Below are 27,867 nucleotides of genomic sequence, written 5' to 3'. Positions count from 1 at the left end.
TGCTTTTATCTGTGCCTGTTCTTGACTCACGTAAGGGGTGTTAACCTCTTATATCAGTTTATTCTTCACTATGTAATGTAATGTTATTTACATTGTATGTGACCAGCAGTTATGTTGTGTAAGCATGCACCGGTGCGGCAGACAAGCAACTAAGTAGGACATAGATATTTAATTAAGGCAGCAAAGAAAGGTTTGAAAAAAGGCACATCATCATACCTCCAAATCATACATTCATAACATATCATTGAGGGAAGCCTCTGAGCTCATTATGACTTTAAAGCAGCTGAATTATTCTGGGTCCTTCCCCTGATTTCTCTTTCAAGACAATCTTGTCTTGTGAATTCCATAGAAAATTACTTTGATCGCAAGATGGGTGTTTGTGACTCTACACCGGCACTTTCCACTCTGGAACATTGCATAGCCATGTTTTTGCCTTTCAACATCAACTGACTTTTCCACAGGTGGATTCCATGTGAGCAGTGTAAATGTCTTTAGAAACAAATTTGAGCTTCATCAATAAGGCTGACATCTCTGATGTTTCTCTGATTTCTCCAAAAATGTAAAATCCTTTTTCTACATTTTTTGTCAGCAAAATTTTTTATGCAAAAACATTAATATGATAAAATGATGATATTATGATTAATATGTAACATTACTAAATGGAGCACCGCGTTAGTTCTGGCAGACCACGTAGTCAACGCGCCCTTTGCCTATTGGCTGACGCCGACCCAACCCTTATGGCCAGCTGCGCTCAATGGGTAATCAGCTGATGCTCGCAATTGGATGCTGGCATTTGGGGCACTTCATTTAAACTTGGTTTGCTGTCACTGCTTTTTTTTTTTGCTCTCTGCTTGCAGCCTTCCACAGCAGCTCCCCGCTTAGGGGCAAAAAGTTTTTGCTTCTGCTTACAAGACGTAGCTCCGATTAGCATACGCGCCGATGCTAGTATTATTATTGTGCTGCTTACCCTGTCGTCTGGTATGGATCCCCGCTGCCGGCGGAGTCGGAGATTCAGCTGAGATTCGGCTGAGATTGACGCGTGGAGGACATCCAGCCAAGCCAAGACGCGACACCGGGCGAGCTGTCACAGAAGCCGCGGTCAGAGTCAAGGTAGGCCGCGGCGGGCTCCTGTACGTGGCAGGGCTTGCCGCGGTTAGACAAGCGGCTTATTTTTACACCGATTCACATGATTTTGCGTGACTATTGGTCCGTGGATCCTCGCGGTGATGCTCTAAGGTGGAGCGCGCGCCTCTGGCGCTACACGCTGTGATTGGTATTATCTGCATACAGTCTGATGGGTGCGGCGTCACCTGTCGTGTCGGGGTGCGGAGTGCTTGTGCCTATGGATACAGTTGATGTGAGTCAGAGGATTAACAACTATTGCCTTTCCTCGGTCAATGTTGAAAACATTGTTTGGACTAGTTCCTCCTCTCAGTTGCTAGCTACAGCATTGCTCATTTATCCACCAGCAAACAAGTCTATTTTATTTTTATTTTTTCCCACTGTATTGAATGCAAGCTGCCAGGTAAAGTGAAGTGAGTGCTTTTATAATAAAATCAGAGATTCATTGACAAGTTTTCAGGGTTTCACTGTGAACTCAGTGGAGGGAGAATCAATTCTGTGCATGGAGAATGCTAAAGTCAGAGCTGTTCTGCTGCTGAATGACCACGGTGTCATGAACTGAATCCCATGCTCAATGGATGAAGAATGGATGAATACAAAAGCATTTTGTGAATGAAGCCCAACTGTGGCTGTGGTCGAATTGATCTCATCATGTAGATCCACTGTGGTTATTATTGCTCATGTATGTTCTGCTGTATTAATTCGGCTCATCGTTGATAGGCCCTGAAAAGGTTTTGATCCTGAAGAGAAGAACGTCAGGATGCTACCCTGTTTGCTATAGGAATGCACTTCGTCGTATAACAACCTCCAGAGACCTACAGTGAACTTCACTACTTAGCTGCATTTTTTGCTTAACAAAAGCAGCAGTAAGAGGCTGATTAGCTAGGCTATCATTAAACAATGGAGCCTAAGTGTACTTGGCTGACTGAACTACCTTTATTTATTCAACTGGTAAATGAGCTCTAGGAATTATACATTTTTAAACAGTGGAGGTCTCTACAGACGCTCATATAGAGCGATTTAAAGAGACTTGTCCAGTAAAACACAGCTATTGCCTCTAACAGGAATCCTTTATTTAACACTCTATAACTGACAATAAGATAGCTAGTCTTATGCTCTATAAAGCCAGTCCTCTAAGCTACAAATAACACCATATCATAAGGATACATACTGCTCTCCTGAGCACTGCTGTGTGAGCTGCGATGCTCGTATACTAAGAGAATCATACGTACTGGCCAACTGGCTTTGTGCTTCCCGTCCAAACAATCCCTGCCATCCTCACTCGTTTCTTTGGGGCCATTTAGGGGACAATTTCAAGCAAAATGCGTCCAACAGTTTTTGTGTTTAAAGGCTTGAGCATAAACACAAGATGGCACTTGAGATCAGTGATGCACTCGATGATTTAAAGGATCTGACATCTGTAGCAGTTCTACAGCCAATGTTTGTGATGCTTTGTGGACAAGCGTCCGGCCACTTCGTGTAACACCAGCCTGATTGTGATTGGCTCTTGCACAGCAAATGGCATGCTATTTTGCATGACATCAAAACATTTCAACTATCGTCCCCACGGTTGATGCCACAACTAATCCCTTCAGGAGGAGCGTTGCCATTTTTCCTCTGTGAGAAGCAGCCTGTAAAAGCTGATTTCAGCTGTGAACTGATATAAGAGCAAACTGTCCAGTAAGTACTGATGCAGGATGAACCTCTGAGAAACATGTTGCAGGAAACACTGGAGGCTTTTCTTTCTTCCCTTTAGTTTCTTGCTTGCAAATACTGAGTGTTGCTTTCTGGCTATTTGTATACGACTTATGCATGTGATGTGCTCGTGTTAGGAAGCACTTGCCTCTTCTCATTTTGTGTCATTTTGGAGGCTGCTGGTCTTCTTGGAAGTTTGAAAATAAATGGCATCCTGTTTCTCTGCTTACTCAAGCCATTGTGATGCCCTGTTGATGCCAAGTTGCCATGCTACGTGTCATCTTGCCACAGCTAGATTTTCAGTATATTTTTACTTAAACCTGCTATAAGCTGATGTTCAGCTAGCTGGAGTTTGTGCTGTTGGGAAGGTAGTTTTCAATGGGTCATTGAAAGATTTTTCCACTTAGAATAGCTGCCTACTGGTATATTTAAAAAAAAAAAAAAAAAAAAATTGTGCAGCTGTGCCTCTGTTTAAATAAAACAAGAGCCACTGGTAGGGCTTAACTTTGCATGAAAGATGCTGATTAAGATCGAAAATAAATTTGGGATGAAGTCAAATCATTTAAACCGCTCGCGGAATTGATGGCACAAACAGCAATGACAGTAGCCTAGAAATCTAGACGCCCCTATGCGGCTGCAAATGGAATTTGCTCCGGGGCTAGTCTAGTCACTTGTGGTCGTTTTGCAACGTTCCAAATCAAAAGTTGATCGAGCCAAACAAATCGTGAGGAGCGGGGTCGGAGGCCGAGCTACCTAGTGACGACAGAGGTGCGACGTTTCAGTGTGAAGTTCAAGAGAGGTAAACAATGGCTGCGCCCGGCGAACAGGCTTTCCCCAGTCGATTGCAAGCATGATGTACCGAAGACGGTGGGCCGATCTTCGTCTCAGAGCTGACAAAACTCTCGGGTAAGGCATTTAAACGGTCAAATTCCGTTAACGGGACGAGAGCAGTCAAAACCGGAAGTGCGTTACTCATTTCGGCTAACTTTAGCAGCGCTGAATTCGTCTGAACAAAATTGTAAATAGCCGGTATTTTGTCAGATTTCAACACCTTGGGGGTCTAAACGACTACTTTCTCGCCTGAAAATGTTTCAAATGTTGCTAAAGTTATATATTTAGAGTTTAGAGCTTAAGAGAAATCAGCTTTTCAGGCCATAGACTACAAACCACGTCGCGTTGACTACGTAAAACTTCTTCATCGCTCAGATTGGTTGTTGCGCCATCCTGTTGCGTTGAATTTGACAGACAACCGTTTATCCCGCCCACACTGGTATCCAGCGTCACTAGACCCCTGTACAGCTATTTGCTGTACGGGTCTGGCTTGCTAGGCTACAATGACAGAGGTCATTTGTGTTATGCTTTATGGCTTTTTAATTGTGTGGATAGCAAATATGCAAGCTCACGGTGACTTTAACTTCTTAGGTGGTCAGGTGAAGTGTGTTAAGGCTCTGCTTGCTTGGATGTTGCTTTGCTTGGATGTTGCTTTGCTTTGCTTGGATCTCGTTTTGCTGTTCTTGGATCGGATCTTGCTCTGCTTTGCTTGGATGGCGCTTTGCTTGGATCTTGTTCTGCTTGCTTGGCTCTCGTTTTGCTGTCTTGGATCGGATGTTGCTCTGCTTGCTTGGATGTTGCTCTGCTTGCTTGGATCCTGTTCTGCTTGCTTGGATCTTGCTCTGCCTTGCTTGGATCTCGTTTGCTGTTCTTGGATCGGATCCTGTTCTGCTTGGATCTTGCTGCTTTGCCCTGCCGCAAAGCGCTGTCGCTGCTGTGGAGACCGAATATATTTTTATGGTGTACCTAAGTGGTTGAGTTCAATGCTTGCCCCAATTAAATACTCGCATCACATTTCAGTCTGTGTTAATGTGAGCCTACGGCAGTTCCACCTTTTTAAGGTCAAGCTAGTCGCGGTTTAATAATTATTTTGTAATATTACTACTACTAATCATAATGGTGTCACACGTTGGTAGCTAATAAATCGTTGGGGGGGGTAGGATACCCTGGTTCCAACTTATCAATTGGCTGGCTGCGTTCCGGTATGGTCAGTTGGGGGGTTGTAGGAGACCTTGGTCCAACAATCCAATTGGCTGGCTGCGTTTCAGTATGGTCTGTTTGGGGGGGTTGTTGCCTTTACAGCAAATGGAAGGCACTCCACCTGAGGATGCTGCTGTTCCCTGTCTTGGCTTCCATGGAGCTCATGGAAAAGTCGGGAACTTCCTCCGAACAGAGCCATACCGCCAAACATAAATTGTATGCATTTAGAATAAGCTTCTGAAATTCATCTCTGTTCTCGTCTCGTTTTGACGAGAGTGGTTCTGACAGAAATGGAGCACCGCGTTAGTTCTGGCAGACCACGTAGTCAACGCGCCCTTTGCCTATTGGCTGACGCCGACCCAACCCTTATGGCCAGCTGCGCTCAATGGGTAATCAGCTGATGCTCGCAATTGGATGCTGGCATTTGGGGCACTTCATTTAAACTTGGTTTGCTGTCACTGCTTTTTTTTGCTCTCTGCTTGCACCCACCACCTCCCCTGGTCCACCGACTTCTCATTGCCAAACAATGTCATACTGTTGTTCATTGTTGCTTGCTCTGTTCTAGGGGGTTTGTTGCCTTTACAGCAAATGGAAGGCACTCCACCTGAGGATGCTGCTGTTCCCTGTCTTGGCTTCCATGGAGCTCATGGAAAAGTTGGGAACTTCCTCCGAACAGAGCCATACCGCCAAACATAAATTGTATGCATTCAGAATAAGCTTCTGAAATTCATCTCTGTTCTCCGCTCGTTTTGACGAGAGTGGTTCTGACAGAAATAAGGAAACAGTGAAGCGTGGTTCATACCTTTAAGATGCACTTTTAATTAATGGAAACCTCTTTTTCCAAATGGTTACATATTCTTTTGTGAACAATAAGTAATGCTTTAAGTATTTGACACAGTCTGTGGTACAATCATGATTTTGTGCTAGTGACATTTCTGACCTGCTATAGAGTCATCGGTTTCATTACTCTTTAACTGTCAACTGTTTAGATGTTGGTTATGAAAAACTACCAATCTCTTTTTTTGAGGGCTATTGCAAAGCTGGTGAACGAAAAACCAGAAACGTGGGACAACTACCTAGATGCTGTTTTGTTCGGATTAAGGACCAAAACACAACTGACAACTCGTTTCTCACAATATTTCCTGATGTTTGGAAGACAAGCGCGCTACCCTGCTGAAGTTCCAGAAAAGTATGAGGTAGGACAGATTCTACATGCAACATAACTACGCATATCACCTACAGGGACAATAAGAAATGATTAAGTATTGTTTCTTACATTTTCTACAGACTGGCTCTGTTGAAGAAATGTTTTTGGAAGAGGAGGTTGCAATCGACATCCAGAAACAGGAAGGAATTCTTAACATTGTTCAGAAGAACGTGGAAAGGGTGCAGGAGAGGACCAGGAGGAGACTTCAGTCGAAATCGACAAAACAAACTCTGCAGGTTGGAGACACTGTGTGGAGGGCAAATGTTCGCAGCCAACAGAGAAAAGGTGGAAAACTTGACCCTGAATTCTTGGGACCTTTTACTGTTACAAGAGTAGAAGGGAAATCTGTTGACTTGGTTGATGGTTTGGGGAAACCAATCCAGAAAGTCAGCTTAGACCACCTTAAACTTCATGTAGAAGAGGTCCCGAGAATCCCAGAAAAATTAAAAGGCATGGCAGGTAAAGCATCTACCATGACTTCAGCCAAACCAAGTACCCCAGCCACCACAAGTGTCCCAGCCACCCCAAGTACCCCAGCCACCACAAGTGTCCCAGCCACCACAAGTGTCCCAGCCACACCAAGTACCCCAGCCACCACAAGTGTCACAGCCACACCAAGTACCCCAGCCACCGCAAGTACCCCAGCCACCGCAAGTACCCCAGCCACCGCAAGTACCCCAGCCACCGCAAGTGTCACAGCCACCACAAGTGTCACAGCCACACCAAGTACCCCAGCAAACAAGTGCCCCAGCCACCACAAGTGCCCCAGCCACCACAAGTGTCACAGCCACACCAAGTACCCCAGCCACCACAAGTGTCACAGCCACACCAAGTACCCCAGCCACCACAAGTGTCCGAGCCACACCAATTACCCCAGCCACCACAAGTGTCACAGCCACACCAAGTACAACAGCCACCACAAGTGTCTCATCCACAGATGCCACATCTACTGTTGCTGTAGCCCCAACAACTACATCAGCTACAGCATTAACTCCACAGATATGTTCACCACCAATATCGAAACTGTCTGCTGAAAAATGTATTGCAACACACTATAATACCTATGATACGAACAGTTTGCATATTATCTGAAATTATTTTTTTTGTCCTCTGTTTTGTCAAATAGGTGTCACAGAGGCTTGGAAGGGTAAAAAGGCCCAGGTCCTGTTGTCCAGAATTGGGCCATATAAACTTTTTTTTTGGGACATAGCAAGAACAGCCCCTGGCCAGCAACTCGAAAGCGAGGTATGTTTTTTTTTTTTATATCCACCAAAGGTGTAAGGATGACCTATATCATTAAAGACAAATAGTAGTAATAGTATCTAAGTTATGACATAAATGGAATATTTATAGTAAAATAGATGTTGTTTATTATCAGGTTATCAATGCCTACATCAGAACATGTGTAGAGAAGTATAACCAGGACCACAAAACCACCAAGGCTTTCTTTATTAACTCATATGAGATGACAAACATTTGGCAGAGAAAGAAATCCAAACTAAAGGTATTTTTTAATATTTAAAATTTGTTATTTCTAAAATATTAGTAATAATCATAAAAACATTAAGTATTAAGCACAAATATTAAATACATGTCTACAACTTCATTCTGTCTTTAGTGTCAACCAGACATATTTGAAATTATGTTGGGGGCAGTTCATGAACCTGGACACTGGATATTTGTAGTAAGAAATATTGTTATTCAGTGTATCAAGTTAGCTGTTGAACAACTAATCTTAATGAATACATATAACACATATGTTGTTGATTTTTCCCACAAACCTAAATAGGCAATATATCCAAAACACCAAAGGAGTATTGTCCTCGATTCCACTGGCCATGCTTCTTCAAAACTGAAGAACTGCTTAGAATCCACAAGGTGATTATTCTACTACTTTTTACTAAGGACTCTTAAAGTTCTACAAAAATGAAGCCTGAATTTTCATTAACACTGACATATGTCTGTCTTTCAAGGGCATTCATGAGGAAGCTTGGAATGTCTAAGGTCTTGAGGTGGAAAGCTGAAACACTTCCCCATTCTTCACAGACAGACAGCAGTTCTTGTGGTGTATTTGTTCTGAAAGTGAGTTTTCTTTTCCATCACATTGAAATAATATTTTAAAAAGTCTTTCATTTACAACTGAGTGTTTTTCTGTGTTTTCTCTTAACTTCCTAGACTTGTAATGTATATACTCTTAACTTCTAGTATGCCGAGAAAATTCTTTGAGAAGAGCCACTGACCTTTCAAAATTCTCGGTCAGCACTTGACAAATACAGGATGGAAGTGGCCATAAAATTACTAACAGAAACAGGTATGCTTTGAACTTACTGTATGGAACTTTACACATCTTCAAATGTTCTGTAATACTGTGATTATAGTCAATTTAGTAATAAGTAAAGAGCTCCAAAATTATAATTTCACACAGATGATCTAGCAGGGCTGTGCCACTACTGTGGGGAGGCAGATCCAGAACCAGATGCCCCAATCTCTAAGAAGAGTCCCCACATTGACTGGGTTGGTTTAAAATGAAACAGTGTTTATGCCAGATTTCTCCTGTGAGAAACACCTGCTCTCTCCATTATATTAAAAAAGTATAGTTGCCAAAAAAAAGAAATCCAGCAACATTAACAACTGTTGAATAATACATAAGGAAATGATAAATTATTACTTTAAAATGTAACCAGATGTGTTTTTTTAATAGTTTAAATAATGAAGTGGGAAACAAGTTTATTTAAGGTCACAGTGTTGTGTGTCAGTTATTTGTGTGGTGAAATCAAGCAGTGTTTTTTGTGGTTGCAGATACAATGTGACGACTGCGGCAGGTGGTTCCATCACAGCTGTGTGGGGACTCATGACGACGATTGTTGTCCAGCCTGTTCACAATAAATGTAATATTTAAGTGTATATAGTTGGTTGGTAGGTATTACATAGTTCTCCAGACTTGTTCCGAGTTGTACATGTTGTACATTATTTACTGTATATATTATATTGTTGTGACACTGTTTGTAAATAAAAAAAAGTAGGTTTGCGGACATGAATGTTATCATTGCTTCAATAGACGTTAGGAGGATTGATATTTTTTTTTTTGCTTTTTCTTTAGTCACTATGGCTAATACAAAATAAGCCAATACATCTCAGATACTCCAAGGTGTCCAATTATTCACACAAAGACAACATTAACATAACAGTGCATTCAAAAAACACCATCCTATGACATAAGAAATTTCAAGATGAAGTTGATGAATACATGGGTATCATATTGTGTGACCTCTGTGATACGGACTATTTGAGGGTCCCATGTTATGTGAAATGCCTCCAGATTGTAGGGAGGAGTTTGCAGAACTCTGAAACGTAGTTGTATTGAACTGTGATATTATTTATGGTAAATTACAGTAAGGTCAGGGTATTAGAAGAAGCTATTAGAATATTAGAACCCGTTTTGAACCCAATATCCCTCACAACAAAGCACTTGGAAACATTTATTAATCATTTACCGATTTATTAAACAGTTATTTTGGGTTTAAATATGTAAACAACAGCAATTGAATGCGATGGTCCGTCTAACTGTTTTCAGCGTACCCATTATAACCCCTACAAATTATATTTTCCCCGTCAATGCGACTGAAATAATATTCCGGGGAGTGTTCCATTTATATTAGTGCTACGTAGTTGCCGTTAATACTCTTCTTCTTGCTGGTCCTCAAGACGTACATACAGAGGAATGTACGCTGTCGCCCCTTGTGGTCGCAGAATATGATGGGTCGCAGAATTTGGTGTAACACCGGTATTCTTTTCTCCGCATAAGACTTTTCCCATTGTTTCTCTTTATCTGGTTGTTGTACATTCTGGGTGAGATTGGCTGTTCTTTCACGACTTTCAACCTCATTTTGGAAGAACGTCATCAGGCCTTTGACACTGAACGTGTTGTCATTATTTGCATCATCTCGTTCACCACTGTGTTGACGGGTGAACTGCAAAGCCATTTCTTCTGGTATCATCTTCATGAGAATAGGGCAGAGCAAGTTGCCATAACTGTCAGAGACTACTCCCATTGAGTCTAAACTGCGCACTTTAATCTCTATGTCATTGTATAGCCTGCGTAAAGCTGCGACATCCCAGGCCCTTTTAACTGGTGTCAGATTTAACAGCTTATTCATACAGTATATGCACTTATGATGAGATCTTTACGCCCATATCGGCTGATAAGTATTTTTTTTGCATCGTCGCCATTTTCGTCTGATAAAGAAAGTCCCATAACTACATTAACTGCTGCGCCATATAAGAACGATTTCATATATGTAAATTTGGTTAGACTTGCATTATTGTCAACAGCTGTCTCAAACTGGCTCCAAAAACTTTGCCATTTACTGACATCTCCGGGAAACTTCTTGATGACCAATCTTGGCAACTTGACTGCTCGTCTTCTCACCTCATTGTTTGAGTGCTGGGAAGTCACTGAAGCTGCGTTCTCATTGTCCTCCGCATTTCCCAGGATGCATTTTATCCTGGTCTTTCTTGACGTGATTTGATCCATGTATTCAAAGGCTGAATTAACCTCCAAATCATCCACCGCCGTCTCCGATTCAATGTCACGATCATTTTCCAATAAAGCTGCTTCTCTCGCCATCAGTTGTTCCAAGTATTCTTCCAACACATCTGTGATGGGATTTTCTTTTCCAACCTCTCGATCGATCTTGTCCAAGAGTCCGGTCGTAGCGGCCTGTACCGCTCCCCTTACTTTCTTTAGTCTTCGTGACAAACGGCATTCCTGCCTCCGATCAATTGGAATTAAGGAGCTTTCTGTTTTACCTCTGCAGGATCTCTAAACCTCCATAAATATTTTGAACAAGGGACATTTTTAGCCTGTGGGTAAAAAACATGCATACAAACAGACACATGCTGTGTTGCAGGTCAGACTCAGATGCCTTCAAAGGTTGCCACTGAAAAAAGACGAGAGAATTTTAAGGGGAGAAGGATGGACTTGTATTAACTTGCAAAGTGAGACAAACGAATGTCAGACACCCTAAGTAACATCGGAGACCAAAGCTTATTAAAGGGGTACACTGAGGCCCTAAACCTTTCAGTGATCCATTGTGAAGAAAATTTTAAGTTTATCACTTGAGTGATGATCAGCTGATAAAAGTTGTAAAATTAAGTTGTGCAATGAAACATGATGGAGAACGATGTACAACTTTAGGAGCTTAATGGTGAGGGTGTAGGATTCTCAATTGTATGGAGCCAATAAGCTCCGTTCAAAGGGAATTGTGAACTGTAAGGGGAAGAACCAGTGATGCCGGTAACGCGTTAATTAGTAACGCGTTACTGTAGTCGGACTACTTTTTACAGTAACGAGTAGTCTAACGCAACTACTATTTCAAAACTAGTAGTCAGATTGAAGTTACTTATCTAAAACATCGTGCGTTACTATTTCTGCATTTCAGGGGAACATATATTTGGCTTTTGTCAACATATATTCACGATTATTACAACCATACATTTGTATTGAAATAATTTGGGATAATTTTGTTTTCTTATGAGTTATATCAGTGTCCGCGACGGGAGCGGGGTTCGCCTGAAGTCACTCGTTATTTTACATCTACCTACCCAGTAAAACTGATCTGTCCCACTAAAATGTTAAACACCAGCGATATCATTTGTTACATTTTACTCACTTTCCCTAATCATTTTAAATAAATACACCAATCTAAACCACAGTTTTCATCAGTGCCTGTCACAGACGATAGTTGATAGGTTTAGCTATTCGTGCTAACTTTATAACATATACGTTTCAGGCAGTGCTATGGAGAGGGCTAGCTAGCTGTTTATCTTACCTGGTCGCAATTGATGACTCAAAGATGACTTGTTAACGTCTTTGTACTGTATTACATCCTCTATGATATCTGAATGAGTGTACGGGTGTTTATGTCTATGTATACTTCGTCAGGTGTAGCTTTGGGTAATCCAGTAACAGCTGCAGTTGTGGGCGACTAGCATACAAACATTTCTGCAAAGCGACGGGTCTGACGATCAATCAGGTTTGTTTAAACTTTTATTGGTCAACGAGTGGATAAACGTGACATTTTTCGGTCAAAAACTTGACTGTCATACTGGCTTGGGCCAATAATTATCAGCAGGTTACGTGTTATGACCGTCCGTTTGTCTGCATCGCTGCGAGTGAATGACTGATGGTCACTGAATCACTGGTTACTCCACAGTTTCTCGCATAAATGCAACTAAAAGCCAAGTCATAAATACAGATACGGGTTTTGTTCTGATTTGTTTTGTAAAACCACTCCTTGCTGCTCTAATGCGGGACAACTACATGTTCAATATAACTTAAGTGTTACCGTAATTCATAGATAGATGCAATCAGAGTTAAATGCATGGAGTCAAGAATGTCTATTGTATTTTTTTTTTTAAAAAGAAGTGTTTATGTTAAATTGAGTCAAGAAACGCTACTTTATTTTTTATAAGAAGTATTTAAGTTAGATTTAATGAAGTCAAAAAAGCATTTAATTTGTAATAAGTATTTCAGTTAAATGAAGTGAAGAAAGAGTATTTTGATTTTTTTTATACTGTTTTTGTTTCATAAAACCACTTCTTGCTGCTCTAATGTTAGACAACTGCAGGTTCAAGGGATGTTCAATATGTATTACTTTTTTACGTAAGAGGTTTTTTTATATTTTAAGTAAAGTCAAGAAAGACTGTCTTATTTTTTTTTATTTAAAAAACATGTAAGCCTATTTCAAGAAAAAGTTTGCAAATGTCAGTGTCATTTTTGATGTTCCGGTTAAAATACATGTCAATAAAGTGAGTATTGGCAGAACTGGTAGTCATTTTCATGTTATAGGGGCGGGGGATCAGCCTCGGCTGAAAGTAACTAAAAGTAATCTAACTTAGTTACTTTTGAAAGCAAGTAGTCAGTAACTTAACTAAGTTACTTTTTAAAGAAGTAATCAGTAGTCAGTAGTTGGATTACTGTTTCAAAGTAACTATGGCAACACTGGGAAGAACTGAACAACAGTTTATCACCTCAAATTAAGTTGAATAGCAGGATGACAATCGTTGTAGCTTTCTTCAGTTTCAAACTACAATGAAGAGACAACTTGCTGAAGTGTTTCCTTACTATGACCTTATCTGGTCATAGTAATTATTAATGTTGTAATGTCATTTAAGAAAATACCATAAACAAAGGTGTTTAAAACTCTTCAAATTTTTATTTTTTTTTAATATTTTTTGGGGCTTTTATGCCTTTATTATAGGACAGTGAAGAGAGACAGGAAGCAAGGGGCAGAGAGAGGGAAATAACACACAGCAAAGGGCTGTCCGATGCGGGATTCGAACCGGGGCCAGCTGCACGAGGACAATAGCCTCTGTACATGGAGCGTCTGCTGTACCCACTACGTCACAGACCGCCCCTCTTCAAAAAATTTTACCAAAAACACTATTGTTGTCGTTTAAACCAGCCATAAGCAAGATAGGCTAAAGGGATTGAGCCTTCGTGTTAGAAACTGTGAATTTGACTTTGTTTATAAGGTGCGCTGCCTTCACATTGCATCAGTCTAAGCTACAACTTTCTACTTGTGGACATAAACTTCACACACTCTGCTAGGGATTCACTGTGTTTGCTCTTTTCCACCTTCTCTGTAAACTTGTTCTGCTGCATTTAATCTTTAGGTGGAGACTACTTCCATGTAAACTCCCATGTCACAATATCAGGAAGTCAACAGTAGTCTTGTTGTTTTAGTCTTGTAGACATTTCCCCTTTTTTCACGAGGTTTCATAATTTCCACTGGTGATTAGCCATTGTGTGAGAAATCAAAAAGCTATTCCACCTGTAAGCCGTTTTTTTTTTTTTTTTATCCATCTTTCAATCATTCAGAATTTCTTCAATCTGGTCTGTCTGCACTTAGATCTTTTGCTCTTTTTTTCTCAACACCAACCATAACACAGAGCAACATAATGCTCTAGCTCAGACTTCCACTCAGCTGCTTATTGTACTTTTTTCATCATTGTAATAATTAGGGCTGGGTAAAAAGATCGATTTCATTTTAAATTTTGCAAAAGCGATTTATAGGGCATGAGATCGATTAACCCCAGTAGTCTCGTGCATGATGCAATAGTGGCATGTTTACGTCCGCTTGTCATTCAAGCGCACAAGCTTGCAAGATGGCCGACGTCCGCTTGTCATTCAAGCGCACAAGCTTGCAAGATGGCCGACGTCCGCTTGTCATTCAAGCGCACAAGCTTGCAAGATGGCCGACGTCCGCTTGTCATTCAAGCGCACAAGCTTGCAAGATGGCCGATGCAGGTAAAACTCTGCTCAGCAAGCCACCCCAATTTAAGTCTGCGGTCTGGAACCATTTTGGATTTAAAACAACAAATGACAAACAGCTGGATAAAACCAAAGTGGTTTGCAAGATCTGGCAAGCTGAGGTCAGTTATTGTCAAAATACTACAAACCTCAGAAACCACTTGACAAGGTATCACACTACGCTAACATTAGCTTCCGCCAACAAGCCGTCCGGGGCAAAACAAAACAAACTGGGGGAATCACTAACATTACCAACCGATTCTCCGCAGGCCATAAAGATAACAGAGGCCATCACAACTTTTGTCTGCAAAGACTTACGCCCGTACTTGGTAGTGGAAAACGAAGGCTTTAAGCGGCTCGTTCATGTGCTTGATCCACACTACGTTATGGTGCAACGTAAACATCTGACTGATAAGTGTGTATCCACTGTTGGCTCGCCTGACAAAGCAATACCTTTGTGTCCCAGGGACCAGTATTGGGTCTGAGAGGGTGTTTTCAACTGCGGATGATATTGTCACTGCAAAAAGGAGCTGCCTAACCCCAGATCATGGGTGTTGCACCCGTGAGGGATGGGGGTGTTTCGACACCCCCACTTTTACAGCAAGGTGATTTCATCCCCCCCACATTTTCCAAAGTGTAAACCCTTTTGCCCACCCTCGTAGTGCACCGACATACAAAAATGGAGCGCACCACAAGCCCCCTTACGCTGCACGAAAAGGCATTGGTCAAACTGAACGGACATTCACCCAATCACAGACTGTTGTCCGCGACCCGGCCGCCGGCCCGGGAAATTTGATATTATGTCAGAGATGAACTATGTTGTGACACTTTAGGGGTTTAGACTTTTACGTGCCAGTCGGAGCTAGTGATGGGAAGTTCGGCTCTTTTCCGAGAGCTGGCTTTTTCGACTCCCGAACGGCCACCTCTGGAACCTGATTGGACACCTCAGGTGTCACTCCAGTTGATTGACAGGCATGTCTCGTTGAAAGATGCGCGACGCGAATGAGAAACGCAGCGTCTTTGAAATGAGTGGCAGGGGTAGAGAGTGTCCTGTTGAACGTACTGTCAGAGTGAACCTACTTCCGTGGAATACATCATTTTGAGTTAAGTTTTAATGTGATTTCCAAATGAGTCATTTAGACAAGAGATTTTGTTGCCAATTGTTACACTGTACGAGTAGGTTCAAGTTATGAAAGGCTAACGTCACGTTAGCATGAAGCTATGAAGTGTTTCCTTGAGTTACAAGTGTCCCGACATACGAGTTTTTTTAGTTATTTACGACGCTGAAGTTGGCATCCGATTCACGAATTAAGGGGATGGGAATAAAGGGCCATTTTACTGCATTTTGATCGGCCAAAACAAGGTCCCGTATGGAAACTTCAATAGTTACACTGCTCAAATCTGAATAGAATTATTTCAAAAAGGCTTTAGATTCAATAAAACCTTGTCTGGGATTTGTGAAACCTTATTTTGATTTGTGAAAATGCAGAACAGGGCCATTGTCATTTCCATTAATTTCAATTTGACGTACGAGCTATTTGACTTATGAGCTCTTTCACGGAACCAATTAAACTCGTAACTCAACATACCACTGTGTTGGGATAATGTGTGTTCAGTAATTAAATATTCTCTGCTGTCATATCTACTCCTTTGAACATTTGTTAAACTGGCAAATTTACCAAATGCAGATAGACTAAATAACAATAATAATGCTTTGCACAAGATTTGAATCCAGAGAAAGACTTCCATGCCCGGACCTAATAAACAGGAAGGGAACTAGAGTGGACAAAAGGGGGAACAGTAGAGGCCTGGTTGGTCTGTAAGATGGATAGAAAAATAGATGGAGAGGGATTACAGACAGGAGGTGAGGGGGTGGAAAGCAGTTTGGAAGCTTTCAGACTACACAGCAGAGTTTCAGAGAGGCTGTTCGGAATGTTCATTAACATTGTTTCTGACCACGTGGGAAGCTCATAGTTGTTGTCAGTGTGTAAGTGTATGTGTGTGGGTTGTTACAGAATGTGCAATAAGGTTTCTGGTACACAGAAGTTTGGAAAAAAAAAAAAAAATCACCAGCAGCACAAATTTTAGAGGACTGGAAACACAATTTGGCAGGGTTTTTTCCTACAATGACACTCTGCTTTAAGCTTTGTTTCTGCTTCACGACCTTCACTGAACAGGGAAGCCAATAAGTCTTCCAATAACATGATGTCATCTCCAAATAAAACATGCATGTGGAGCAATAGTTCTCCGGTGGAAGGATGATCTCTAGTGCAAAAAGATTGAAATGACAGTGTCATCACACCATATCACATCAGACCTAAAAATACACAGTGACTGGATTTAAATTAGTTAGATGCACTTGTACACACACATTTGCACAAAGAATGACTCGTAACCCATCAAAATACTAATCATACACCCCTCAGATTACTTTAAAGTAATTAATTTCAGATGACTTCTCCTGGCTCCAGCTTCATAACTAACAAATAGATATGATACATTCAACGATATACTTCTTAGACATTTTTTTATGTTTATACATATGCATTGATATTTCAATAATGTGGTTCAAGTGGATGGTGAGAAAAGACTTCCTTCTGCATGTGACAACTTGTCTTTTTGTATGACGTGTGAGTGACATTCACAGATCAGCATCTAAACTTTCACAGAAAAACACTTTCTTCTTCTCTCAAAGAATTAGTGCACATGAGAGAGAAAAAAAACATTGATTTAAAAAAAGAAAGAAAAAAATGCTAATGTAGAATAAAACTAGACTCCATTACATTCACACCTTAATAACACGTTTCCATAGTAGACTGCATGTTTACGTTAGCCTAGAAGGCTAGCATAGTGTGGGTAGTTAGCTACTACTTACTCTCTGGGTGGTGAAATAACTTTGTCTCTTTTCTTTTTTGGTGATATTTTCTATTTACAAAGCAGAAACATGGTCAAAAATGTTGAGACCAAGTGAAATATTAATGTGAGGATTTACTTTGATGATTTTGTGGCATCAAGCCTGTCTGCAACAGCCAATCTGATATTTTACTGTCAATCCAGCGTTTTACAGCAACTCTGCCACACAATGCGTCTCCTCGTCCGAAGCGGTGACGAGGGGCTTTTATACATAGACTTATGTCTATGTTTTTATACCTTCATGTGCTGACCCTTCAGCCAATGAAATGGCAGCATATTTAACCTTGTTGCAATGCAGGTGACACTGAAAATTGCGACGAGAGAGCACGTCGGAAAAACAGTTCTCTACAAATGCTTAATACTACGAATGAGTTTATGAAAGATATTATATTTAATGCATTATGTAAAAAAATTAATTATATTAGAACATTATCAAAAATATTGGTAGGGACAACTGTCTTCCCCAAACTTTGGTTGTGACTTGTCCCTATGTAAACTTACGCCCTTGCCAATATCATATTGAAGCCTTTGTAATAGAATGTTGTGATCGATCGTATCAAATGCAGCACTAAAATCCAACAGGACAAGCATAGACACAAGTCTGCTATCAGAGGCTGAGAGGAAATCACTGGTAACTTTCACCAGTGCTTTCAACAATGTGGAAATACCGATTAAAAGGAAAATATCCTTGAACAGTCTGTTTGGGATTGGATCTAAAACACAAGTTGGTGATTTTCAAGAGAGTATTGCTGTTGTTAGCTCAGAGAGTTTGACTGAACAAAAACCATCTAAATACAATCAGGTTCTCAGGATACTTCTCAAGCTGCTGTACCTGATGATACATCAGTGATAATGGTGGAAAGGTTTCCATTAATCTTTCTAATAGAAACAATTTTACTGGTAAAGAAGCTCATGAAATCATCACTACTGAGAGCTAAAGGAATACATGGCTCAACAGAGCTCGGACTCTTCATCAGCCTGGCTACAGTGCTGAAAAGAAACCTGAAATTGTTCTTATTCTCTTCTATTAGTGATGAATTGTAAGCAGTTCTAGCTTTACAAAAGGTTTTCTCATATGTTATTAGACTATCTTTCCAGATTCAATTAGACTAAATTAGAGGAACTGCTTTTGCTTTAAAGCACATAGCTGTGAATTATACCAAGGAGGCAGCCTGTACTGATCGATTGCCTTCATTTTCAGAGGGGCAACAATGTCCAATGTATGCATTTAAATTGTAGCGCTATCAACAAGACAATCAAGTTCTGCGGGAGCAAAGTTAAGGTCACTGTCCTCTGTCTTGTTGCACATGGCAGTGGAGAAAATGATACTGGAACTAATTCTTTAGGCACATAGACGCCTACTATAAATAATTTTGCAATTTAAACTCAAGTAATATAAACACAGAAATGATCAAAAAATGGTCAGATAAATATTCAAACATGTTCATCACTGATCTTCGTCAAGCAATCCAACAAAGAAACCAAAGATGAGAAACTGAATGCACAGTCATTACAGGCGAACATCAGAACCCCCTGCAAACACAACCCAGGGCACAGGAAGTGACAAGTGAAATCAGGCAGTGGTTAATTACTATTGGCCCTATTCGTCTATCCCACAAGGCATCAGCCTCCGTCTCTCCTGATGCTAAAATAATTAATGCTTTCGCTGTCTTCTCTGTAGCCATGGCAATCAGAAGACCCCTCACACCCCCCCCCGTCACTGTGAAATAGCAGTTGGCGAATGAGGAGAGTCAGTGAGTGAGTGAATATATGGTTTAGTCATAATCTGAATGATTTAAGCTGTGGCTGCAAGCTGCAGGTACCAGCTGGCTGCAATCAGGTTAGGCTCTCTGTCTTTTCTGTGAGTCAGTGCAGACAGTATCCTATCAAGTGGAAATCAATTCAGAAAAAAAGCAAGTTTTATCAGATCTTCTTGTCGCAATCATGCATGGCTGTGTTGTAATTTGGGTCCGAGTCTTAGATAGCCTTGGGCGGAGCCTGGTTTGCTCCTGCCACCACACCTGCTCCTCATCCTTCCTCATTAAGACGGCCTCATAGGAGCTGCAGGAGCAACCAGTCTTCGCCAGATAGTCTCACTAACTAAGTGGTAAATCGGCTCACCCTATGCTCTGCATAGTGTTTCTCGTAGTTATTTGACTAACTCTTGTTCTCGCAGCTTCTGCCCGTCTCGACCATTTGCTCCTACGCCTTGGTTTCTTGATTCCAACCTGTACCTGACTCTCCGTAGTCTAAATACTCCGCCAGCCACATTTCCACACCTGCCTGCCCGCCTAGCCTCAGACTCCAACCGACACAACCAGTACCCTATCCTCCATCACGGACTCCAACTCTCACGAAGTAAAGACTATTTACTCCTCACTTGGATTCATTCATCTAACCTCACAGAGGACTGTTCTAACCATCTCCTCCCTTCTACAGAATACTCGCATGCCTGGAAATCTCCACCTTTCCTTTGTTTAATAAACATTTTACCTTTTATCCTTTCTGGTTGGAGTCACTATTCCTGATGGCTTGGGCTCAAGCCGTGACACTTCTGTGGCAGAGATTTTCAACCTGATGTTCCCACCCACCTATGGGAGCTCCCAAAGGATGCACAATTATTTTCACTGAACAGAATTTTTCAAAATTACATTTGCAACATGTATAAAAATCATGTTGGATTATGAGAACTACATAAGGATAAAGCACATTAAAAACTGCTGTTACACTAAGCACAACTGGTGTTTTTTTTTTTTTGTGGCATGGACAGGTAGTTGTCTGTTTTGTGAGCTCTACAAATCTCTCCAATTGACTGATACATTTTTTATTAAAACAGCCTCCTCCATGGACCTTACAGTAAGACCAACAAGCACTGCAGGATCCTGTATCAAACTTCATGGAGTGCAAAGATGCTCTTCATACACAAACTGGAGTACAACATTGGGAACATGTCAAATGGGCAGCCACAACATTTTCAACTCCATATGAAACAGTTCTGTGGCACAGCATATGAAATGTTTTAAGGGGAAATTAAGTCTTGTTTTATTGATGGTCGGTGCATGCTTATCAAAAAAGTAAGGGTGATTGACCAGTACATTTCGAGGATGTGCACATTCTCTGCTGTGACGATGGGTCTGCTCACCGTTGAGCTTATTATTAGATTCCTGTCTTTTATATAAGATGCAAACCAGTTAATAACCTGATCTGTTAGACAAGTTGAACCATTAAGCCTTTGAATCTAAATGACATGAACAACTGTCAAAAGCAGCAGTCAGATCTCACTAAATAAAAACTTAAGCTTATTGTGAGTTATTGTTGATCTTAAGGTCATTGGTTACTTTGAATTAAGCTGCTACTGTACTTTTTAGCTCTGAAACCTCGTTGGTGAGTGTCATAAATGTGGTTATTCAAAAGATATGAATGCAAGATGTTTATAGAGAATGTTTTAAAAATATTTGACTAAGAAAAAAAAGATTCGATTCTGGTCTATGGTTATTGATAACGTGAGATACGATTTGTTTTCTTCAGTAGTGGTTTGATTACAGCAGAAATTAAAGTTTACAAATCACTGACTATTAGAATATGTTCTCTAATGTTTTATTAGGTATTAACATACTGTCCATTTGAACTTTTTGCAAATAATGTACATTAAGGCTGCAACACCACAATTATGAAACAGATCACTGACACTTTAAACAGTAGTCAGAACTTTTCAAATCTGCTTGAGCCTGATTCAAGCTGAACATAATATTATTATATTATAATATTGTGAAATTACTGAGATTACTAAGGATTGGACCCTAACCGTCGTGACCGACCACAGGGGACCCATTGCTCCCCTGCAGCACACTACACTTCCAATGAACAGCACCATACACAACCACAATCTCTACACTTTCCTCCCTCCCTTGACACCACTTACTGGACTCCCGGGTCTATGCACCCACGGACTCTGCCGGTAATGAAGAAGCCATGCATCTTACACAGCACACTTCAAATCACATGGAGTGTTCCCATGGCCTCCTGAGTCACTCCAAGCAGATGACAATATATACAACAAGTACCAATTACCCATGGACGACCTGTTCTCAAGTGAGAGTGCCCCCCCCTTGTACACCGAACTCCACGGGAGCTATTGAGCGACGGTGGGGGATTATTGAGAAAATTCTCACACAAACCTAACCCAGCTGCCATTGGGCAAAAGGCGGGGCACCCCCTGGACAGGTCGCCAATCCATCATAGGGTCACACGGAGACAACCAACCATGCACAGTCATACAATTTAGAATCCCCAATTGACTAACATGTGTGTTTTGGGACAGTGGGAGGAAGCCATTGTACCTGGAGAGAACATGCAAACTCTACACCACACAGGCCACAGCCAGGATTTGTACCAGGAACCCTCCTACTGTGAGGTGACAGAGCTAACCACCATACCACCATGCAGCACCTGGTAGACCTTCTCATATTCAAAGTCTTGTCATTACAGTATTCTGCTGTGTGTTTAGTTTAAAACTAGAAAAAAATCTCAAAGACCACAGTGAATATTGGTGTCCTAGCTGAAAAAGGCAACATTTCCTGAAGAAAATCCATAGTGTTCTGAACCACAAAGGGCAGCTGATGTTCTGCCTGTCATAACTGTCATAATAATAATTTCCAGTCACATTGATTTACATTTCTCTTCTCCACAGTAATCTCTTTCACTCTCCCCATGTATGTTGTTCTATTCCTCCTCTGCTTTCATATCTGTCAACTGCCCTTACTTTTATGGATTAAATTGCAATGATTATATGAGCAAACAGTTTTGTGGAAAGGCACTTGAAAATGATGAGGGGGTATTGACATTTGTATGTGCACGTTCCCATGGGGTTCAGAGGATGTCCTGTGGTTCTCTGTTTCTGTTGGACTCTCTAATCCTTTTAAGTCAGCCCTCGTAATCCCACTTTAGTCTCACAACTGCTGTGGCTTCATGCAGGTACATACAAGCAGTCATACAATGAGCACAGAAGCGGTAGTCTCTTCCTTCTTAAAAGGAACATTTTTGGGACTTTTTATTGAATATGCTCGTTTGCTAACTTCTTAACATAGAAGATTAAAAAGATGGTTATAAGTTTCCTTTCTCTGCACTACTCTAAGAATGGAGGTAACAGAGTTTTATGTACCTCAGAGGACTAGATCCTATCCACCAGCAGGTTTGTTTGCCAAATTCATTCTGCTGCAGAACTAACCTAAAATTATGGTCATGAAGACTAATCTTCAACACCAAGTAGAACAAAGAGTGTTGAATTATGAACAACATTAAATTATATGGATTACTCTAGCATTCAGAGTATCTACAGATAGAGCAGAACATTTTGAGTTATTATAATATTCTAAAAGGTTCAAGGTTATTTGACAAAAGACAAGACTTACATCATAGTTAAAGAATATAAAACTATTCACTGAAATTTGTTTACATCCCTTTGACAACAATGACAGCTTTTAAATGTTCCCAGTTATTATTTATTTTAGAAGCTTCCTTCAATGCTTTGTGTTTTGGAGTAGTGTTTATGCAATAGCAGATTTCAGCTTCCAACAAAGTTTATAAATGGGATTTAGGTCAGGACTCATCCTTGAGCAGTTAAAGATTAAGATTATATTTCATGCATACACATGAAATTTGTCCTCTGCTTTTAACTCATCCAGGTTGGCACCTGTTGACACACACATGCACATGCACCCTCCAGCTATTAGGCCACCAATCTTTTTTTGATTGGTGAGGGTGGGAATCAAACCGCCAACCTACTGGTTATTGGATGACTGACTCTAACCACTGAGCCACGGCCACCCCTTGGTCCATATGGTCAAACCTAATATGGACCTAATATCTCCAAAATGGTCCATATTACTGTTTTTCAGCTTTTATTTCATGCTGTTGGATATTTCATGAATTATCTTTCATCAAGAGGGATACAGATAATCCCTCAATAACATTCCAAATAAGGGCTTGAAAAACACATCTAAATGCATTGGTTATCATCTGATTTCATCAGTCTTTTTATGTTTCTGGAGGAGGTAGAGAAGGAGATGGGTGCAGGAGCTAACATACCCCCCTTACCAATATATCACTTATTTTACATTAATGTGTAAAATGCATTTGAACTTGTTACCCATTTGAAAACCTTGGCTGGAAATTTCAGAAGATTGGACCACCCCTTCAGATTTCTCACTGTAGTTTAGTCCCGTCCCGTCCAGTCCCAATCCCAGCTGAATCACGTTTCAGTCAGAGTGTCTCTATTTCGGATATAGAATATCTGCCCAATCATGAGGGTACATTCACCATCCGTCTGTTAGGATATGTACTTTTCTGTTAGTTTCATTTTTTCTTTTCATGTGGGCTCCTGCTCTCCTGTGGGTGCTGTGGATGGCTGGCTGCTGTGGCTCTAATTGTTGATTCCCCTCGCCTGAGCGGGATCCTGGGCCTTGCTGAAGCTCCAGTCTACTCATCGCCAGATCGTTGTTTTCACCCTCGTGGTACAACCAGGCCACATCTTAATAGAATCAAGTCTTTTCTTGCTGATACCTATGCTTCACGTTTTGTACCTTCGTTTCACGTTCACAGAAGACCTTCGGCCTGGAGCCGCTCTTTGCCCTTCTAAGGATCTCCGGATTCTCTGCACCTCAGTAGCAGACGATAACCATTGCCTGCTACAGAAAATGTCTCCGCCACTTTCCGCCACAGCCAACGGGGTCGCAGGAAAGTTTCCCAAGTCAGTTGACCTACCACTGTTTCGATCAGTAACCCTCTGCTTTGATGACCTTTTTTCCTCAAAGGAACTAATTCTATCTCTTTCCAGAGACCCTCTCTCATCTCGGAAGCAGTGATTTTGTTTTGTGTCCTGGAGCCAAGTCTTGTTGTTTTGTTATTCCCTGACTCATTGTAAATAAACCCACTTACCTCATACTTACTGTTCTCTGCTGCCTTTGTCTGGGTCTGGCCTGTTTAAACCTAAAACAAATTATCACAGAATGATCTGGCCAAAAGGCTCATGGACCCAGCCGGTAGTGAACAGAGTGAGTCCTGGCAACATCAACATGAGCAAGTGTTGCAGTATCTTTTGCTTTCCAATCAGTCTCTGCTACAGCAAGTAACCAAATTAACCACACAAATCTCATCTCTCCCCTCAGGACTTTCCTCATCTGCTCCTGCTGCAGCGAACATTACTCCACCACCTGCTTCTGCCCCACAGCCACCCCATGAGTCATATATGCCTGATCCAGAACCCTTTTCTGGAGCTTCAGTGCTCCATGGTCTTTTAACAGAGTCCAGTAACCTTCATCGCAGAACAATCTAGAGTATATTTTGGACTTATTGCAGGATAGAGCGCTGGTCTGGGCAGAGGCCCTTAATGTGCGCAGCCCAGTGTCGTCTCTCACTTTTTCAAATTCTTTTTTCAGAAATCCTTGAGGTGTTTGAGCTCTCTGGAAAATGTTACTTAAGCCCAATTCGCACGGGATAAGTATTACCTATGGACCCCCCGTAATTCGGAATAATTGCGGAGAATGTCTGAGTTCTTAGTCCTGTGCGAATGTGCCATGTCCGTGATTTGTGGGGTAATAATTCCGCCGCGAATTACCTACTGTGTTTGCGTGCTGTGGTAATTTAAGTCCCGTCTGAACGCACACCTGTGTGTTCAACCTATGTGTACAACCAGGTACAACGGGGCAAAACAGGAAGTTACGACAATTACGGAATATCCGCTCATGATGTCTGTGATTTCAGTAAATTACAGACTTTTGCTTGTCCCGTCTAGAGATGCTTAACTCGAATCTTTTAGGTGATCCGGGCTGATCGGATCATTTCGAGGAGAGGATTCGAGTTATACGGATCACTTGAATCACTTATTAAAAAAAGAAAAAAAAAACAAAAAACTTTCTGCCGTTTAGTGGCTATGCGCCTCGCCTTTTTTTGTCCCATTTATCAATTCATTTTGATAAATCAAAGAGCAGCCTACGGCTACAATTTCATTAATTTATTTTTGTCAAGTAATAATTCAACACCATTTTATCTGAAAGCCAGACACAACAGCTAGTGTGTGCATTTACAAATAGACAAATGTGGTAGCATTAGGTGAGGCAATGCTGAGTTTAGACCTACAAGTAAACAACATGGAATGATCTTGCCCTCCCTATATCACTAAATGATTATTTTTCAACGACTGTACAAGATGCATGAAGCCACGGTAACCGAGCCTGTAGCGAGCTACAGAGGCTTCAGCAGTCAGATGGGTTGACGAGTCGACAATCCTTGCTGCCGGCAGAATCGAAACTTAAAAAGATCCGAGTTGGCATGGATCCGCTACTTGCCCGTCTGACCACTGAATCGCTGGCTCTGGGTGACTCAGCGGTCAGACGGGCAAGTAGCGGATCCATGCCAACTCGGATCATTTTAAGTTTCGATTCTGCCGCGTGACTCGTCTGGCCGTGAGTCACCCAGAGCCGGCATGATTCGCCAGACTGGCCCGCGAGCCATTCGAGCAGTACGAGTCAGCGGGGATTCGTCCCGTCCGGACAGATCAGTAGGGGGCATGGCTCACTTAAAGTGATACTCCGGAGTAGATTCAACCTGGGGTCATTTGAACCGTGATATCCAGCCAAGTAGCCCACCCGCAGTTTTTTCGATATTGGCTGAACATCAGCTGAGTTACAGAGTTATCCTGAATAGCTTCGTACAAGGGTTAATGGATCCTGGTCCGTATCTCCAAAATTACCACACTAAAATCACATGCCATGACACCAAACTTCTACAGTAGTACAAATATGGTCTGTACTCACCAAACGATGCATTTGGAAGTTTGAAAATAGTCCAGGAGTTTATTATTATCAACACAAGCCTGATAGCTTCTCTGCAGCTAAAGCTGCGTCGACGTCACTTCAGAGAGCTGGGAGCTTCAAAGTAAGATGAGGGTTGATCTACTACTGTAGACAACAAAGTATATGCTATATTCTACATGTTTTTTTTAATGAATTTTTATGTTGTAGAGTTGTGAAGTTATTTTATCAATGGAGAAATTTAGCAGCCTTGCTTTGTTGTCTACAGTAGTAGATCAACCTTCATCTTATTTTGAAGCTCCCAGCTCTCTGAAGTGACGTCGACGCAGCTTTAGCTGTAGAGAAGCTATCAGGCTTGTGTTGATAATAATAAACTCCTGGACTATGTACAAACTTCCAAATGCATCGTTTGGTGAGTACAGACCATATTTGTACTCCTGTAGAAGTTTGGTGTCATGGCATGTGATTTTAGTGTGGTAATTTTGGAGATACGGACCAGGATCCATTAACCCTTGTACGAAGCTATTCGGGATAACTCTGTAACTCAGCTGATGTTCAGCCAATATCGAAAAAACTGCGGGTGGGCTACTTGGCTGGATATCACGGTTCAAATGACCCCAGGTTGAATCTACTCCGGAGTATCACTTTAACCGGCTCGTGACAAACGGGGCGGGAGTTAGGTTTCGTTTCACTCAGTGTGTCTGTGACTGTGTTCGTGACTGAACACCATGCTAGAGAAAGACTGTAGCCTAGTAGGCAACTAAAGAGGGAATACACATATATATATATATATTCCGGTTTAATCTTTTTTTTAATTATTTTTTTTTAAGGCGGATCAAATGCATGCCACCATCCGGTCTGCCCGGGTGACGTATTTATCCGGGTTGAAAACCGGATAACTCGGATTTTGTTACAGCTCTAGTCCCGTCCGAATGCGCCACAAAAAATTACAGAGGTGCGGGGGTAGTTGCGAATTACCAGTGATCCATAGGTAATACTTATCCCGTGCGAATTGGGCTTTAGTCTATGCAAAGGAATCCAGAGCGTAGCAAATTTTTCTGTGGAGGTTTGGACACAGGCTGCAAACTCTGGACATAATAAAAATATTGAGAGATACTCCCCCCATGATAAAAACATGTGTTGGCTGGGCACAGAGGAACCACAGAGAGGGAGAGAGAGCCGTCTGCATTGGGAGCTGGAGCCATATGCCAACCCCGGACACGGTAAGGAGCTAAACACCATCAAGGTGGATGCATGGACACACCACAGTCTGAGGAGAGCAGACTCCGGGCCAGCGCCACAGCAGCCAGGCCCAACAGCCCCTGATGCAGAGGGCGCCTACTGAGGAAACACTGGAGATAAAAACGAAAAGTTGTTGGGTAACATAAAAATCCTGTGATATAGACTAGCTAAAATATAAATTAGTAAATCAAAGTTATATAAAATATTTAATACTAAAAAAAAAAAAAAAAAAATCAATATAAAAAACTAATATAAATAAAAAAGATAAAAGGGAACATTAGTTAAAAGTCCAATTAAAAAGTGGGTCTTATTTTTGCAACCCCAACCAACTAGCCGGACTACCTTCGTCAACGCCAAAACGAGGCCGGAACTCAGCTCACAGGATGCAGCAGGGGGTAGACCAAATTTCATAAATGATATTGTCAATATGGGATGTCATACAGCTTCATGTCAAAAGAGGCGAACTATCCCTTTAACAGAGGGGATAATTAAAAAGACCATTGCCGGAGGACCTCAGGGTCCATTAGGGCTCA

This window comes from Odontesthes bonariensis, chromosome 12, assembly GCF_027942865.1.
Source record: "Odontesthes bonariensis isolate fOdoBon6 chromosome 12, fOdoBon6.hap1, whole genome shotgun sequence".
NCBI classification, from domain to species: domain Eukaryota; kingdom Metazoa; phylum Chordata; class Actinopteri; order Atheriniformes; family Atherinopsidae; genus Odontesthes; species Odontesthes bonariensis.
This window is presented reverse-complemented; position numbering follows the sequence as displayed.